Consider the following 14,351-nt stretch of genomic DNA (forward strand, 5'->3'; position numbering starts at 1 on the left):
GGCGGACTAATACTATTTGTGTGGAGGAAGGAATAGCCTCAGCGCAGAAATGTGCTGGTTATAGATTATGCTGGGTATATGCAAGTGGGCTTTGTTCCACTGACGTGGGGTTAAAGGGGAAACATTGAAGGGGTGGTGGGATAATGGAACGAGCTGCCAGCTGAGGTGATGAATCAGGCTCAAGTTTAATGTTAGAAAACAATTTGGACAGGAACATGGATGTGAGGGGTTTGGAGGGACATGGTCTGGGTACAGGTCAGTCAGACTACGCAGAATAATAGTTCAGCACAGACTAGAAGAGTCTAAGGGCCTGTTTTCTGTGCTGTAATGTTCTATGGATCTTGGTTTTACAGAATTTAATCCCAAGAAGAGTGAGGTAGCATACTTGAGGAGATGCAACAGCCTCCCTGCCGTGATTCCTGTTTTGCAGGAGTGGCCCTACAGCAAAGCTTGTACAGTATTATGAAGCAAAATGATAGAAATACACGGAGCTCCTTATTTGCACCCTGGCCTTGAGGATTTCAGAATCTGCTGATGGAGTTTAATTCTATCTCTGATCTGAACAATAACACATTCAAGGGATGAGGCGCCAGCAAGTAACAAGGCAGCTACTCCACAAAAAATATCAATGTAGAACTAAACATAACCCTCTTACAATATTTCAACTCACATAAATAAACTGAGCAGTACATTAGGATGTAGCTCTGCAGAATAGTGATGACAGATTCTATAAAATATACAGAGAGAATCATCTTGGTTGTCACTCAACTGGAAAAAGTCACGGTTGTTCATCACAATGTATGGAAAATGAATTATAAGTGCTTGCCTTATTGCTTTTTTTTATTATAGAAAAGAAAAGTAATTTCCCTTTGCCACTCCAGTTAGGACCAGTTCTGATTTCGAGTTGACATCGTTTAGATTGAGACAAGTCCACTTCCGCATATTTGTCTGGGCTCAGTGCGGTGAAGAGAGCATCGAAGGAACCAGACCCCAGAGAAGTGGATTAGCACACACCGTTGAAGTGACACAACGATGATGTTTAACAGACTCTGCCTTCTCCATTAGGACTAACTTAACCCTCTCGTACGGTCAGATCCAGTCGCGCGTCCCACAGTGGCAAAGGCATCGGCAGCACTGCAGCTTGAACAAGGGAAGCATGGAAGATTTCAGATTTCTTGTCAGAGTACATATGTGGCATTTCACACAACCCTGAGATTATTTTTCCTGAAGGTGAGGCAGAATCACCACTTATTGGTGGTGCTTTCAAGGTACACGTGTAAACAAATAAAGAAATTTAAACAAACTGATTGTGCAATCCAGAGATAAAAATATCAATAAAGTGCACAAGTAAGAGTCCTTATTTCTTCTCCCATTGCCTTCCTCCAAGTACCTTGATGAAGGGTTCATATGTCTGATGAAACATTGGTTATGTATTTTTATCTTTTCTTTATAAAGGACACTGTTTGGCCTGCTGAGTTTCTCCAGCGTTGTGTTTTTACTTTAACCACAGTGTCTCCAGACTTTTGTGTTTTAATACAGATATATCTGTCCTTGGCCTCAGCCCTCAGGATGAGGGCAAACGTAAAGTTGAGGTACATCCCAGATAGCCTTAAAGGCATGAACATCGAATTTTCCAATTTGACGTATTCCCTACTCCCATCTGTTTCCACTTGTTTTCATTTCTTCTTTACTTAAATTGCTGGCCTCTCTTTCCCCTCCACCAATGATATCTCCCTCCACCTGTCTTTCTATCTCTCACACCTTCTGTCCTATATTCTGTCATCTCTGGGCCCCCTCTGCCAGCTTCTGTCCCCCTTTGTGTATGGAATGTCCTCCTTGTCAAAGGATCCCAACCCAAAAGCTTGACTGACGAATGCTGTCTGACCTGTTGAGTTCCTTCAGCAACTCTTCGTTGGGTCGCCATTGTCAATTCTGGTGTCATGAGTATCAATAACATAGAGTACTCTAACAGACAATTCAGCTCTATGAGTCCATGCTGCTTAATTTACAACTTTTAACCTACACCTCTGGTACATGTTGAAGGGTGGGAGGAAACCGGAGCTCCCCAGAGAAAACCCATGCAGACACAGGGAGAACCCAGGTCTGGTCCCAACCACTGGCATTGTAAAGACATTGTGCTAACCGTTGTGCCTCCCACATTTGTTCCTACACTGTGCCTGCAGAACCCAAATTCTGCAATCTTTCCTTAATGCCCCTCTAAGATACCAATATTTGTGTTAATATCACCTTATTTACCTTACTGACAAACATTGGTTGATTGTGCACTCATGAAATGTGCTGGACACCACATAAATTCATACTACTGTTGCTTGTTGTCTGCCAAGTGATCTTATTATCTTTGGAGTCCTCAAGAATCAACACAGAGGCCAACAATTTCAGGTAACCAGCTGTCCTTGTTTGTGTCAGAGCTGACCAATTCTGATGTAAGGCATTCGCCTGTAATATCTTTCTCTCACCTTTTTATGTTCCACCAAAACTGCCTATTTTGCCAAATATTTCTAGAATTCCTTTCTGCTTCAGATTTTGACCTGCGTTCTGCAATTCACTTTTAAAATCATGAGTAAAACACAGAAGTCTTGGACGGGAAAGGAGTGAAGGGTTATGGATTGAGTGTCGGTCAGTGGGGTTAGGTGGGAGAAAGTGTGAAAGCTAGGAAAGCTAGAAGGGCCAAGTTGGCCTGTTTCTGTGCTGTTATGGTTATATGTGCTGGTATGGTCCCCAGACACTGACCGTGATTAAATTAAAGAGTAAAGTATGAAAGTGATTGATGTATTCTCTTGTTCTTTTTCTCTCTCTGATGACTGACACTAAATATCACTATGTAATTTTCAAAATATATTTAGATGTACAGAATGGTAATAGGCCCTTTCGGCCCCTGAGCCCATGATCTACGTTTTGAAGGATAGGAGGAAACCAGAGCCCCCGGGGAAAACCCACGCAGAAACGGGGAGAACATACAAGCTCCTTACAGACAGCGTGGGATTTGAGCCCCAGTCCCCATTGCTGGTGCTGTGTACCCCTTTGGCCCTTTCAAATTACCTTGTAAAATGGGGTTAACAGAGCAATTTACTAGGTTGAAGACCCAGGGACAGAACTATTTGAAGGGGCCAACTGAGCAAACACAGTCAAAATCCACCCAGGTCCCAGACCTACCTAAGAGGTGGTCAGGGAACCAAGTAAAACTTAACCGGGTGTCCTCCGCCACCTATTTGAAAGGGGAAATGGCTCACCCAGTTACTCTGGAACCTTAAGCAGAAAGAACACGGAACATGGGATTCCCGGTGCCTGCATGACATGTCACTCACCTCGTCGTCACAGGGGCAGGATCCCCCTTAACTTGCCAAGTTGGCAATTTAACAGTTAGGCTAGGCTGCCATTTGAAAGGTGCAGGAGGCACTCATGACCAAGTAATCTCACCTGAATCCCAGGTGCTGCAATTTGAAAGTGCCTCGCTCTCCATTCCATCATGCACATTCCTTCTCCATCTCTCCTCTTTCCTGTTTATTTTCTCATTCTTCCAGTTCCACGGAAAGACCATCAACTTGAAACGTTGATTCTCTTTCCTTCTCCACAAATGTGACCTGACCTGCTGAGGGTGTCCAGCATTAACTGCCTTTATCTTTGCTTGGTGCCAGGCTTAAATTCACATTTAAGCTGATTATATTTGGACCTAATTTAACCCCTGGTTTCAGAACTTCAGAGATGGAAGAAGTCAGTGATTATACACTTGGTCAGTTTGATCCGTGTCGAAACAAAGTGTTTTTCTAACAATATATTAGAACAGATTATTTTTAGACAGTTTCCGATTTAATCAGAGACCAAAACCCATGTCATCATCTGATTCTTCAGACTCTTCCTTCTTCTCCTCTTTCTTCTCTCCTGTCTCACCTCCAGACGGGCCACTTGCAAGCTTGGCATTGCCAGCAGTAATGACATCATCCACATTCTTGCCTTTCAGTTCCCTGATCATCTTATTCAATCGCTCATCGTCAGCTTCACTCCCAACACTGTCAAGAATCTTCTTAATGTCCTTTGATGCTGTGGCCTCGTTGCCACCCAATGCAGCAAGGAGGTAAGCTGCAACGTAACGCATCTTGGGAAATGAGGCAGGTGAAAGCACTCGCCCTTCCTCCGGCACAAGCTCGGCACCAAAAAGTACGAAACAAAGTTTTTCACGGGAATAATTTGAGTTCATCTGAACAGCAATCTGTGTGATCTTTCACTTTTAAGATGTTGAATGAGGTTTTTTTTCCCAAAAATAGACTTTATTCACAATAAATTATTTACAAAAGGAAAATCATTCAGAGTCTGTTCCCACCCTTACTTCCATATCCGCACATTCCCGTCACTGTGCCTTGCAGCATTCGATTCCATCTACACCATTGCCACCACTGTGGCACCTCGTTGATTCTTCACCTTCTGTTGTTTGAGGGACTTCCCCTCGGTCTCAGCCCCTCAATGCCCTGTAGTGGGAGAACTCTAGACTGTGGTGCTTCCCTCACCGGGCCCTCACTTTAGCTGCGCCAAGCCTCAGTGCATCTCTCAGCCAGTCAGCAGCACTCCCTCACCGACATCTCCTTGTGCTGAAGTCTCAAGTTGTTAATTTTAAAATCCTTTATCTCTTTCTTGATGGTAGCACTGAGAAAAGGCCATTGTCTGGGTGGTGAGGGTCCTTGATAGAAGCTGATTTCTTGAGGCACCACCTCTTAATGGAGTGAAGACAGAGTTTACAATCCTCTGTGGCCTTTTCCTGTCCAGCACATTGCCACCTCCATACCAGACATGCTGAGGAATTTTTCAGATCTTCGTCAAATCAAGGCAACATTAGTACAGATACCTCAGTAAACCAGTTTGACCCACAGTGTCCAAAACAGAGGGACTTAATTCCACAAGACTTGAGAATCTTTTACTGTTTTGTAACAAAACAGAAAATGTAATATTGCACAAAATTTGCTTTAGTCTGTCCTTCTACCACATGTCATGTGATGAAGGGCTGGATCAAACCCTCATGGACTCACTCTAATTTGAAGGGCATACCACATTAATCTGAATTTTCTCCAAGAGGGGAAAAAAAAAGATCCCTTGGCACTGCTTTCCAGGTTGGAAATAAGGTGTAGAGAAAACCAAACCGAAGAATTCAAAGACCCTGGAGAGTTGAAGGGCTGCGGGGGAGGGGGGGGGGCGGTGCTGCAGACATAGGGACAAATGAGGGAAAGAATGGAGAACCAGGATATGACTTTTAAAATGAAGTCAATACCTATTAATTTACAAACATCCAAAAGATTCGATTTTTATCATAGGTCAAGAAAACAATGATCTGCGTCTCCTGAAAAGGATGGCAATAAAAATAATGAAACTGGTTAGATCCTAGGACAGTAAATCCTGGAATGGCCTTCAATGCTCTTGAAGCAAATCAATGCATAACTAAGTCCTGCGACAGCCATGTGTATCTGCTGGTGCATACCTAGCACCACTGCATCAGCCCAAGGATATTCCTCTTGCCACTCATTTCCTGCAGTGCTAAAAGATGTACAAAATTGCAGAGAATGTTTAAAAATGGTCTCTGAAACAAGTACCTCCCTGCCATTGAAAATTGGAATTTTCATCTCTGAAACAGTTTTGTCTTCTTTAATTTTAATTTAGGATTTTAAAAAGTTGTTAACTAATTAATAGTCAAATTTTAAATTTAAATTTAAATTCAAAGTCAAATTTAGACATTCAGCACTGAAACAGGCCCTTCTGGCCACATTTCACTTGTGAATCTGTAGGGGTCATCTACTGCATCTGGTGCTCCCGCTGTGGTCTCCTCTACATCGGAGACACTGGGCTCAGACTGGGAGATCACTTCGTTGAGCACTTCAACTCTGTCCACTGCATTAGCGTGGACTCCCAGTGGCCACCCATTTTAATTTCTCGTCCTGTTCCCATGGTGATATGCCAGACTAAAGCCACCCGCAAAATGGAGGAAAAATACCTCATCTTCCGTCTGAGAAACCTCCAACCAGATGACATTAACATCAACTTCTCTAGTTTCCATTAAACTCTCTCTCTCTCTCTCTCTCTCTCTCTCTCTCTCTCTCTCTCTCTCTCTCTCTCTCTCTCTGTCTCACTGTCTGCCTGTGCGCGTCTCTCTCTCTCCCCTTTTCCCTCTGTCTCCTTTCTCACTTCTCCTCATGATGTCCAATTGAACCTTTTTGTTGGTCTGGATACTTCCCCTGACCAACAGTTCTTTGCTTATACCTTGAAAAGGACTCAGGCCCAAAGCATAGGTAATATAATTTTACCTCCTATGGAGCTGCGAGATTAACGTTTCAAACATTCTTCGTGCTCAGTGTCCTTTCAGCTGTGTACGTTAATGGCTATTTTTCAGTGTGGAATAAAGGTATTCAAAATGTAATTATAAAGAATGGTAGGTAAGGTATTCTTTTTCAACTTATGATGGGTTTGCCGGAACGCAACCCCATCGTAAGTTGAGGAGCTCCTGTATTTGATGGGGGCCACAGGCTCATGGGCCAGATGTAAAAACACTTTGACAACTGTATTTCTCATTGGCTGTTCTGAATGAGGGAATCATGAATGGAATGAGGAAGTGGTGCCTTGCACACCCTTCTGGACATCTCTAAGCCTGGGCCCTCGGGGTCTCCTTGGGGATTATTCTGATAAGAACAGTGGAGTTCTCTGAGGTGTCCACGCAATATTTATCCCTTGGTCAATAATGTCATAGAAAGACACTGCATGCAAATAGACCATTCTGCACTCTGAGTCCAAGTGAATCACCAATACCCATTTTACACCAGTCTTAAACATTTTACAATACAGTAAAATCCCTGGTATCCAGCACCTTTGGGGATTAGTAGATGCCGGATAAGTGCTTTTTCTGGTTGCTTGAGATTGCGATTTGTATGAGTGATGAACTAATGCGAGGCGTGCCAATTTTAAACCTGTCTTTTTTTAACCAATGTATTTTCCTCAATTTTTTTTTTGCTGATTGATTGAGGCTGCCAGTTACATGAATTCCAAATAACAGAGGTTTTGTAATACAACTAAAACAGGTAATCTGGTCCAACCACAGGAGCTTGCTGTGTGCTACTTTAAAGCTCAATTTCCTACATTAAAATTCTTCCAGGAAAGACAGCTTGGAATATCTTAAAGTGAAATTATATCTTAACAGTGGCCGACTGCCTTTTATTCCAGAGCAGAAGGTGAAGGTGAGGTCAAGAGATGGTCAATTCTTCTTACATTAAGCTAATTTGAATATATTTCCTCTGAACACTTTATTTGTTTACTGCTTGACTTGGTGTTTAAGTGTAGTCTAGCAGAAGATAAAAGAAATGTTAAAACAGGAGAGAATTATTGAACAATTATAACAGTGGCAAGGTTGGTGTAGCGGTTAGCGCAACACCTTTAGAGCACCAGTGATTGGGACCTGACCTGATTTTGAATCCCGCACTGTCTGTAAGGAGTTTAGACGTTCTCTTCGTGTCTGCGTTGTTTTTTTTTTTTCCGGGGGCTCCAGTTTTCTCCCACCATTCAAAACACACCAGGGTTGTAGATTAATGGGGTCTAAATTGGGCTGAACAGACTTGTGGGCTGAAATGGCCTGTTGCTGTGTTGTGTGTCTAAATGTAAAAACTTAAACATCGAGAGTGGCTCTCCATCACCGCTGAGCCCCCCTCACTCATTCTAGATCAATGCAGCTTAATTTTCCTGTGGAAAGAGATATAAATGGTGCTCACTTAAGTTAGCATGAAAAGATAAAAGAAACCAGGTGTATATTTTGCTTGGCCCACTGCCAGATGTATTGTCTTCTCTGTAGACGCTTGCCATTATACAATATTGCTCATTAATACCAACAACCAAACATGAATTTCACAGAGTATGGTGTCAGTTTAACAATAATCTGGTTGATGGAAGGTTTCAATGAAAGGCTGGGTCCATCATTTCCCCAATGCCCAGCCCAGGGGTTGCCCATTGCTCTGAATTTACAGACGGCCAGATCCATCTCTTGATATGTGTGAGGGCCATAGCATTTAAGTCAATCAGGCGATATCTTTAAAGAAACTAATACCAGCAGCTCAGTCCAAGAGGTCTGAACCCAAGATGGCAGTACCTGTGCTGAGCAGCAGTCACAAGGGGTTGAAGGCTCCGGAGGGGCAGCGGACCAGTGCAGGGCACCAGAACTGGAAGAATACCCTCCGCTGAGAAGGAGAAGCTGAGGAGATGACCACGGCAGCAGACTATCCAGGGGCTCAGCGGCTGAGGGGCCCACACAGGCTGCAGGTGATGCAGTTGGGGGGCCCCCTATAGGCTGCTGGAGACTGGCTCGCGGGTGCCAGTTATCAGGGCCAGAGAGTGCTGAGGGCAAGAAGGGCTCTCGAAGGGCCTCGGGCACTGAAGCCTTTCTGATTGTATTGGAGGTTTGCATCAGGTTGCTGATAAATCAAACTCAAATCTGTGTGGCTGAAGAGACTGGGGAAGAGGTGGAGGCGTATCCATGGACACTCAAGTTATGTTTTCTTTACATAGAACATGTGCCTTTTCTGTTCTGAAGTGTCCCCTACCTTCTGGGAGTAGCCGTTTACACAGGAATGACCAAAACTCCAAATAGCCATATCACACCACGAGTTTAGACAGAAGACCTGAAGTGCAGTATTTAAGGAGGCTGGACGTCCTAGTCATTAGCCTGTTGTTCACGAGTCACCTACAGTTCAGTTTCGACTGCAGGTGATACATGGAAATAACTAAGGGTTGAGGAGGTAAAATGTCAGGACAGGAATGAGTCCATATACCCATTCCAGTCTTTTTTTTACACAGACTGCGTACCAGGTAATTGGAAATTTCCTTGAATACGGCGGCTGTGTAAAGAACCTGACTCTGAAGGGACACTCTTTTGCTTCTCTTTCTCTTGTATTGTAAGGGGAATCAGGCAATATTAATGGTAACTCTTCATCTGCCTTACAGAAGGCAAAAGTTAAGGTATATCATGTATGTTGCATTTTTAATGTATTATTAGATGTCAATAGAAGGAACCATGAAAGGATGAGATCAGAAAAACCTCTATTCATACAAACACTGAAACTCACTACACCACAGCATGGGTGGGCAGAAACTCATCTCATTTGAACAGTTGTGAAATTGTAAACCTGTGACTTGCAGGGCATAGAGGTGGGTTACAAAGAGAACTTAGCTCTAAACTAAGCATGGACACGAGGGGCTGAATGGCCTCCTTCCATATATTTTGAATGTTCGCCATTTAATCATGTCACTGTTTATTGTACACGGAATCAGGCAGCAAAAGGAGGCCAATCAGCCCAATACTGGTTCCCAGAAAGGGTAATCCAATTATTCCCTTAACTCTTATGAATGATTCCTCTTCAAATGTTTTTCATTTTTAACAAGTTGAATCTATTTCTACCATACTTTCAGACAATACATTCTTGATCATGAAGTCTTCGGAATCAGAATTTCTGGTCAAGGAAATTATTCAGGAATCTGATGGCAACAGGGAAGAAACTGTCCTTGTGCCACTGAGGGCTTGCCTCCTGTACCTTTTTCTTGATGGTAGCAGAGTGAAGAGGACACGGCCTGGGTGGTGGGGGTCTTTAAGGATAGAAGCTGCTTTTTAAAGACACCGCCTCATGTAGATGTCCTCAATGGAGTGAAGTCTGGTCCATCACAGGGAGTTTTTCTTGTCCTGAGAGTTGGCGCCTCCCTACCAGACAGAGATGCAAGTTTACGAGAATCTACGGTGACATACTGAATCTCCTTACAAAGTATAGCCGCTGGCGAGCCTTCTTCATGATTGCATCACAAAGTCTTGCTTTGTAAACTAAATTAACCTTCTCTTCTGAGCTAGCTCATTTGGAAGGTACCATGAAGTTCAAGTTCTAGTTTATTAGTCATCTACTTGTACCAGTACAACCCAACTAAATAGTGGTCTCCGGTCCACACGTTCAGACTGGCCATTCTGGGAAGAAAGTTGGAGTAATATAGCTCAATCCAACAAACAAACAAACTCCCCTCGGTTGATTCCATCTATGTCTCCTGCTGCCTCAAGCTAGCTTCCATCATATCAAAGCACCCACCCCACTATCTGGCACTCTTATGTGCAGACTTGAGATGAGATGAGGAGACGAAGGTTATGGTCATACACGCAAGTACAATGCACCAAAATTCTTATCTGCTGCAGCCAAAGAGATACAGTAGATGATAAGATACGGCCAGCTAAAGGAGCCGACGGTGGTTTATTTTATAATCACATGACCACGGGGCTCTGGGCCCAAGATGGTGGCACCTGTGATCGGCAACAGCCACAAGGGGATTCAGGCTCCAGGGAAGCAGAGGATTGGTACAGGGCAACAGAAAATGGGGAGATCACCCCGCTGGCCCCCATTTGAGAAGGAAATGACCCACAGGATGTTGACCCCGGTGGGAGACTAGTGAGGAGCTCTGAGGCTGAAGAACAGAACACACTGGCGGAAGGCTGTTGGCAACTTAAGGCAAGGAATCCACATAGGCTGCGGACTGTGGGAGCCTGGCTCGAGACTGGCTGAAAGGGTACCAGGTATCCGAACCGGGATCCAAGAGGGTGCTGGAGGCATCCTAACAGTGTCGCAGGTTTACAGCTGGAACTCGGGTTTCTGATGGTCATGGACTGAAGTCTGTGTAGCAGCAGAGGCTGCTGGAGGTGAAGCCATGGACATTCAGTGACTCTGGAGGGGGGGGGGGGGGGGACCTCTCTTTTACTTCTCTTTCTCTGCCTGTAGGGGGCATTGGGCAATTTTTGCTCAGCAAATATTTGTCTGCCTTATGGTGGAATAAAGGATAAATGTGTAATATCGCATTTTCTGTCTTATTACGTAATAATTATCATATTTTATTAATTGATAATAAAACATCTTGAATCTTGAATATTAAAAAATTGCATAATTTGCCAAGACAGAAAAATAGTCGACCTTAAATCAGTTCAGTTTACATTCATGAATGGTTCCAGGGTTCAGTGGGGTTCTCCTTTGAGATTGAATAAGGTTGACCAATATTCACTGGAGTTTAGAAGAATGACAGATAATCTAATTGAGGTACTTATGATTGTGAGTAGGGTTGACAAGGACAATGCCAAGATAACGTATTCCCTGCTTGAACCAGATAGCGTAGTTTCAGAATAAGTGAAAGCTCACTTAAAAGCCAGTTGATGAGTCATTTTTGTTTAGGCAGTGGTTTGAAAGACTTTGCAATCTTCTCCCTTATGTTACTGCAAAGATTTAATAGAATATATTCAGGTCCGGGGTCAAGTAGGATGTTATTGAATGGTAGAGCAAATTTAAGGAGCTGTGAATTCCGTCCTGCACTGACTTCCCATGTATTGGGTACTTGAGCCATTCTTCACTGTTAATAAGCTGCTCAAAACACCGAGCAGACCTTTTGTTCAATGTATATACACTTTCCAGTGGAACTCAGTGTAACTAGTATCCTCTTCATTCCTGCGTTCAGAAGAATGTCATGTAAAATGGGCTGCACGGTTAGTGTAGTGGTGACTGCAACGCTGTTACGGCGCCAAAGTCTGGGGTTCAAATACGACGCTGTCTCTGAGGAGTTTATACATTCTCCCTGTGTCTACATGGGTTTCCTGAAGGAGCTTTGGTTTCCTCCCACCCTTCAAAACGTACCAGGGGCTGAGGGTTAATTGGGTGTAAATTGGGTGGCACAAGCTCATGGGCCAAAATGGCTGTTACCGTGCTGTATGTCTACATTTAAAGAGCAGAGTGAGCTGCCTCAACATTTACTACCTAGTAGCACTCATATCATTTGTAACAAAATGCTTTGAGTGGTTGGTCAAGGCCAGAATTAACACAGACCTCAGCAAAGGACTAAACCCACTGCAATTCACTTATCGTCGCAATTGCTTCATAGCAGATGTACTATCACTGGCTCCCCACTCAACTCTGGATTGCCTAGAAAACAGCAACTCATACATTCAGCTGTCTTCAACCTTCAGCTCAGCCTTCAACACCATTTTTCCCTCGGTGCTGGTCATCACGCTCCAAACCCTGGGCCTCTGCAACCACCCACCCTTCCCCCCAATTTTTTTCAAAAGTTGGGAATCCACAAATTGCACAGTGACTAGTCTATGTTAATAGCGATTTTAGCCAATTATCACCTTTAATCGGGGTTATTAACACAGACAATGGGAGTGTGGTATCTCATAGCCACTGCACAAAGATGAAAACGAAAATGTTTAAGTTAAACACCCAGTCGATCATTCATAATTCATAGTACATAAAGTAACAGAGCAAGTCAGCAAGCATTTAGCATGGGGGCCCTTGAAAATGCAGGGCCCGTAGCCTATGTTACCTGTGCTACTGCGCTACACATGCAGGTTGCTTCCTTTCCGATATTCTCTGTGACTCTGCTTCCACCTTCCACAGTTACAGGCCAGAACTCCAGCCCTGAAGCTCTTAGAATCAGCTGCACTGAACAATTGAACGCCTGGAAGCTGCAGAAACTGGTGGAGGCTGATGGCAACATTTCATCCAGACCAGCTGGCTGCCCGAAACTTGGTCTAATTTTATGCCTTCCTTCATGGTTTTAGTGGGCAGCCTTGTTTAAAATCAACGTGAATTTAAATGAAAATATAATGGCCTTTTAGCTTCCTGGTATTGGAATGTTTGCACGCCTGAATACTCATTAATAATAAATAACGGGTTTTCCAAAATACACTTAATGATCATTATATTCCATTTCACCACACCATCTGCTGTCTGCATAAGCAGAGTTGATTAGTTTTGAAAATGGAGTGTGCAGGATGCCACGTATGATGGCCCTGATGCCTTAATGTTTGCCAGCTTGCGATAACAATTATTGCATTTTTCTCAGAGTTTGGTAGATCTCACATTGGCACAGGAAACAATATTAGGTGTGGAAAGATCAGTGATGTCCAGGAGACAATATTAGGTGTGGAAGGATCAGTGATGTCCAGGAGACAATATTAGGTGTGGAAGGATCAGTGATGTCCAGGAGACAATATTAGGTGTGGAAGGATCAGTGATGTCCAGGAGACAATATTAGGTGTGGAAGGATCAGTGATGTCCAGGAGACAATATTAGGTGTGGAAGGATCAGTGATGTCCAGGAGACAATATTAGGTGTGGAAGGATCAGTGATGTCCAGGAGACAATATTAGGTGTGGAAGGATCAGTGATGTCCAGGAGACAATATTAGGTGTGGAAGGATCAGTGATGTCCAGGAGACAATATTAGGTGTGGAAGGATCAGTGATGTCCAGGAGACAATATTAGGTGTGGAAGGATCAGTGATGTCCAGGAGACAGTATTAGGTGTGGAAGGATCAGTGATGTCCAGGAGACAATATTAGGTGTGGAAGGATCAGTGATGTCCAGGAGACAATATTAGGTGTGGAAGGATCAGTGATGTCCAGGAGACAATATTAGGTGTGGAAGGATCAGTGATGTCCAGGAGACAGTATTAGGTGTGGAAGGATCAGTGATGTTCAGGAGATTTTTCAGATAATCCGATTTATTGCCAGAGTACATACATGACATCACATTCAACCCCGAAATTCTTTTTCCTGCAGGTGTGATGGGCGGGCTCTGGACTTTGGTCCCTCCCCACGGCATCCATGCATTGGTTGCACCGGGCCTCGGTATATCACTCAGCACATAATCCTGCAATCTGAAATGTGCCAGTCGGCAGCATTCCATCACCGACATCTCCATGTGCTGAAAGACCAACAGGTTTCAGGCAGAGCAAAGTGCATCTCTCACCAAGTTGATGGTCTTCCAGCAGTTCTGGGTGGCTGAGGTAGTTGTAAAAGACTCAAGACACTAGCTTGAAGAAAGAGCAAAGTTCTCTCTAGCTTTCTGTCCAATATTTATCCAGAAACCAAGATCATTTACAAGCCATTTATCTAATTATTAACATACTGAGAGCTTGCTGTGTTCAAATTGTGTACAGTAACAGCACTTCAGAGGCACTTAATTGTAAAGGGCCTTAAGATATTTGTTCTTTCTTTCTTTAATGACTTAATGGAAATGGAATCAGGCTCTTTATTGTGCTACAGGACAATTAGCGGTCCACCAAGTACAAAGAAATTTGTCTGAAAACACTAATCCAGTATGGGGTTTTGATTGCAATTTATAATCCATTTCTTGGTGCCTTTTAAAATCCTTAATCAAAAACTCATTTCAGAGATGTCAATTATTAAATCTAGCCTGTGTTTCTTTGTTCTGTTGTGTTCCTGGTGAATTAAAGGATAGACACCCACCATGTACTTTTTATAGTGCACTGAGTTCCCCCGACCGCATCCATCCATCCTC

The 14,351-nt window shown here is 43.5% G+C and overlaps 1 protein-coding gene and 1 pseudogene across 1 annotated transcript in view; both read right to left on the reverse strand.

The window, feature by feature from the left end:
- Positions 1 to 14,351, reverse strand: part of LOC138748909 (protein phosphatase 1 regulatory subunit 29-like) — a 174,001-nt gene that overhangs the window by 75,824 nt on the left and 83,826 nt on the right. The gene's annotated exons all lie outside the window — the stretch shown is intronic.
- On the reverse strand, positions 3,833 to 4,153 carry LOC138747889 (large ribosomal subunit protein P2 pseudogene; annotated as a pseudogene).

This window comes from Narcine bancroftii, chromosome 13, assembly GCF_036971445.1.
Source record: "Narcine bancroftii isolate sNarBan1 chromosome 13, sNarBan1.hap1, whole genome shotgun sequence".
Lineage (NCBI taxonomy): Eukaryota > Metazoa > Chordata > Chondrichthyes > Torpediniformes > Narcinidae > Narcine > Narcine bancroftii.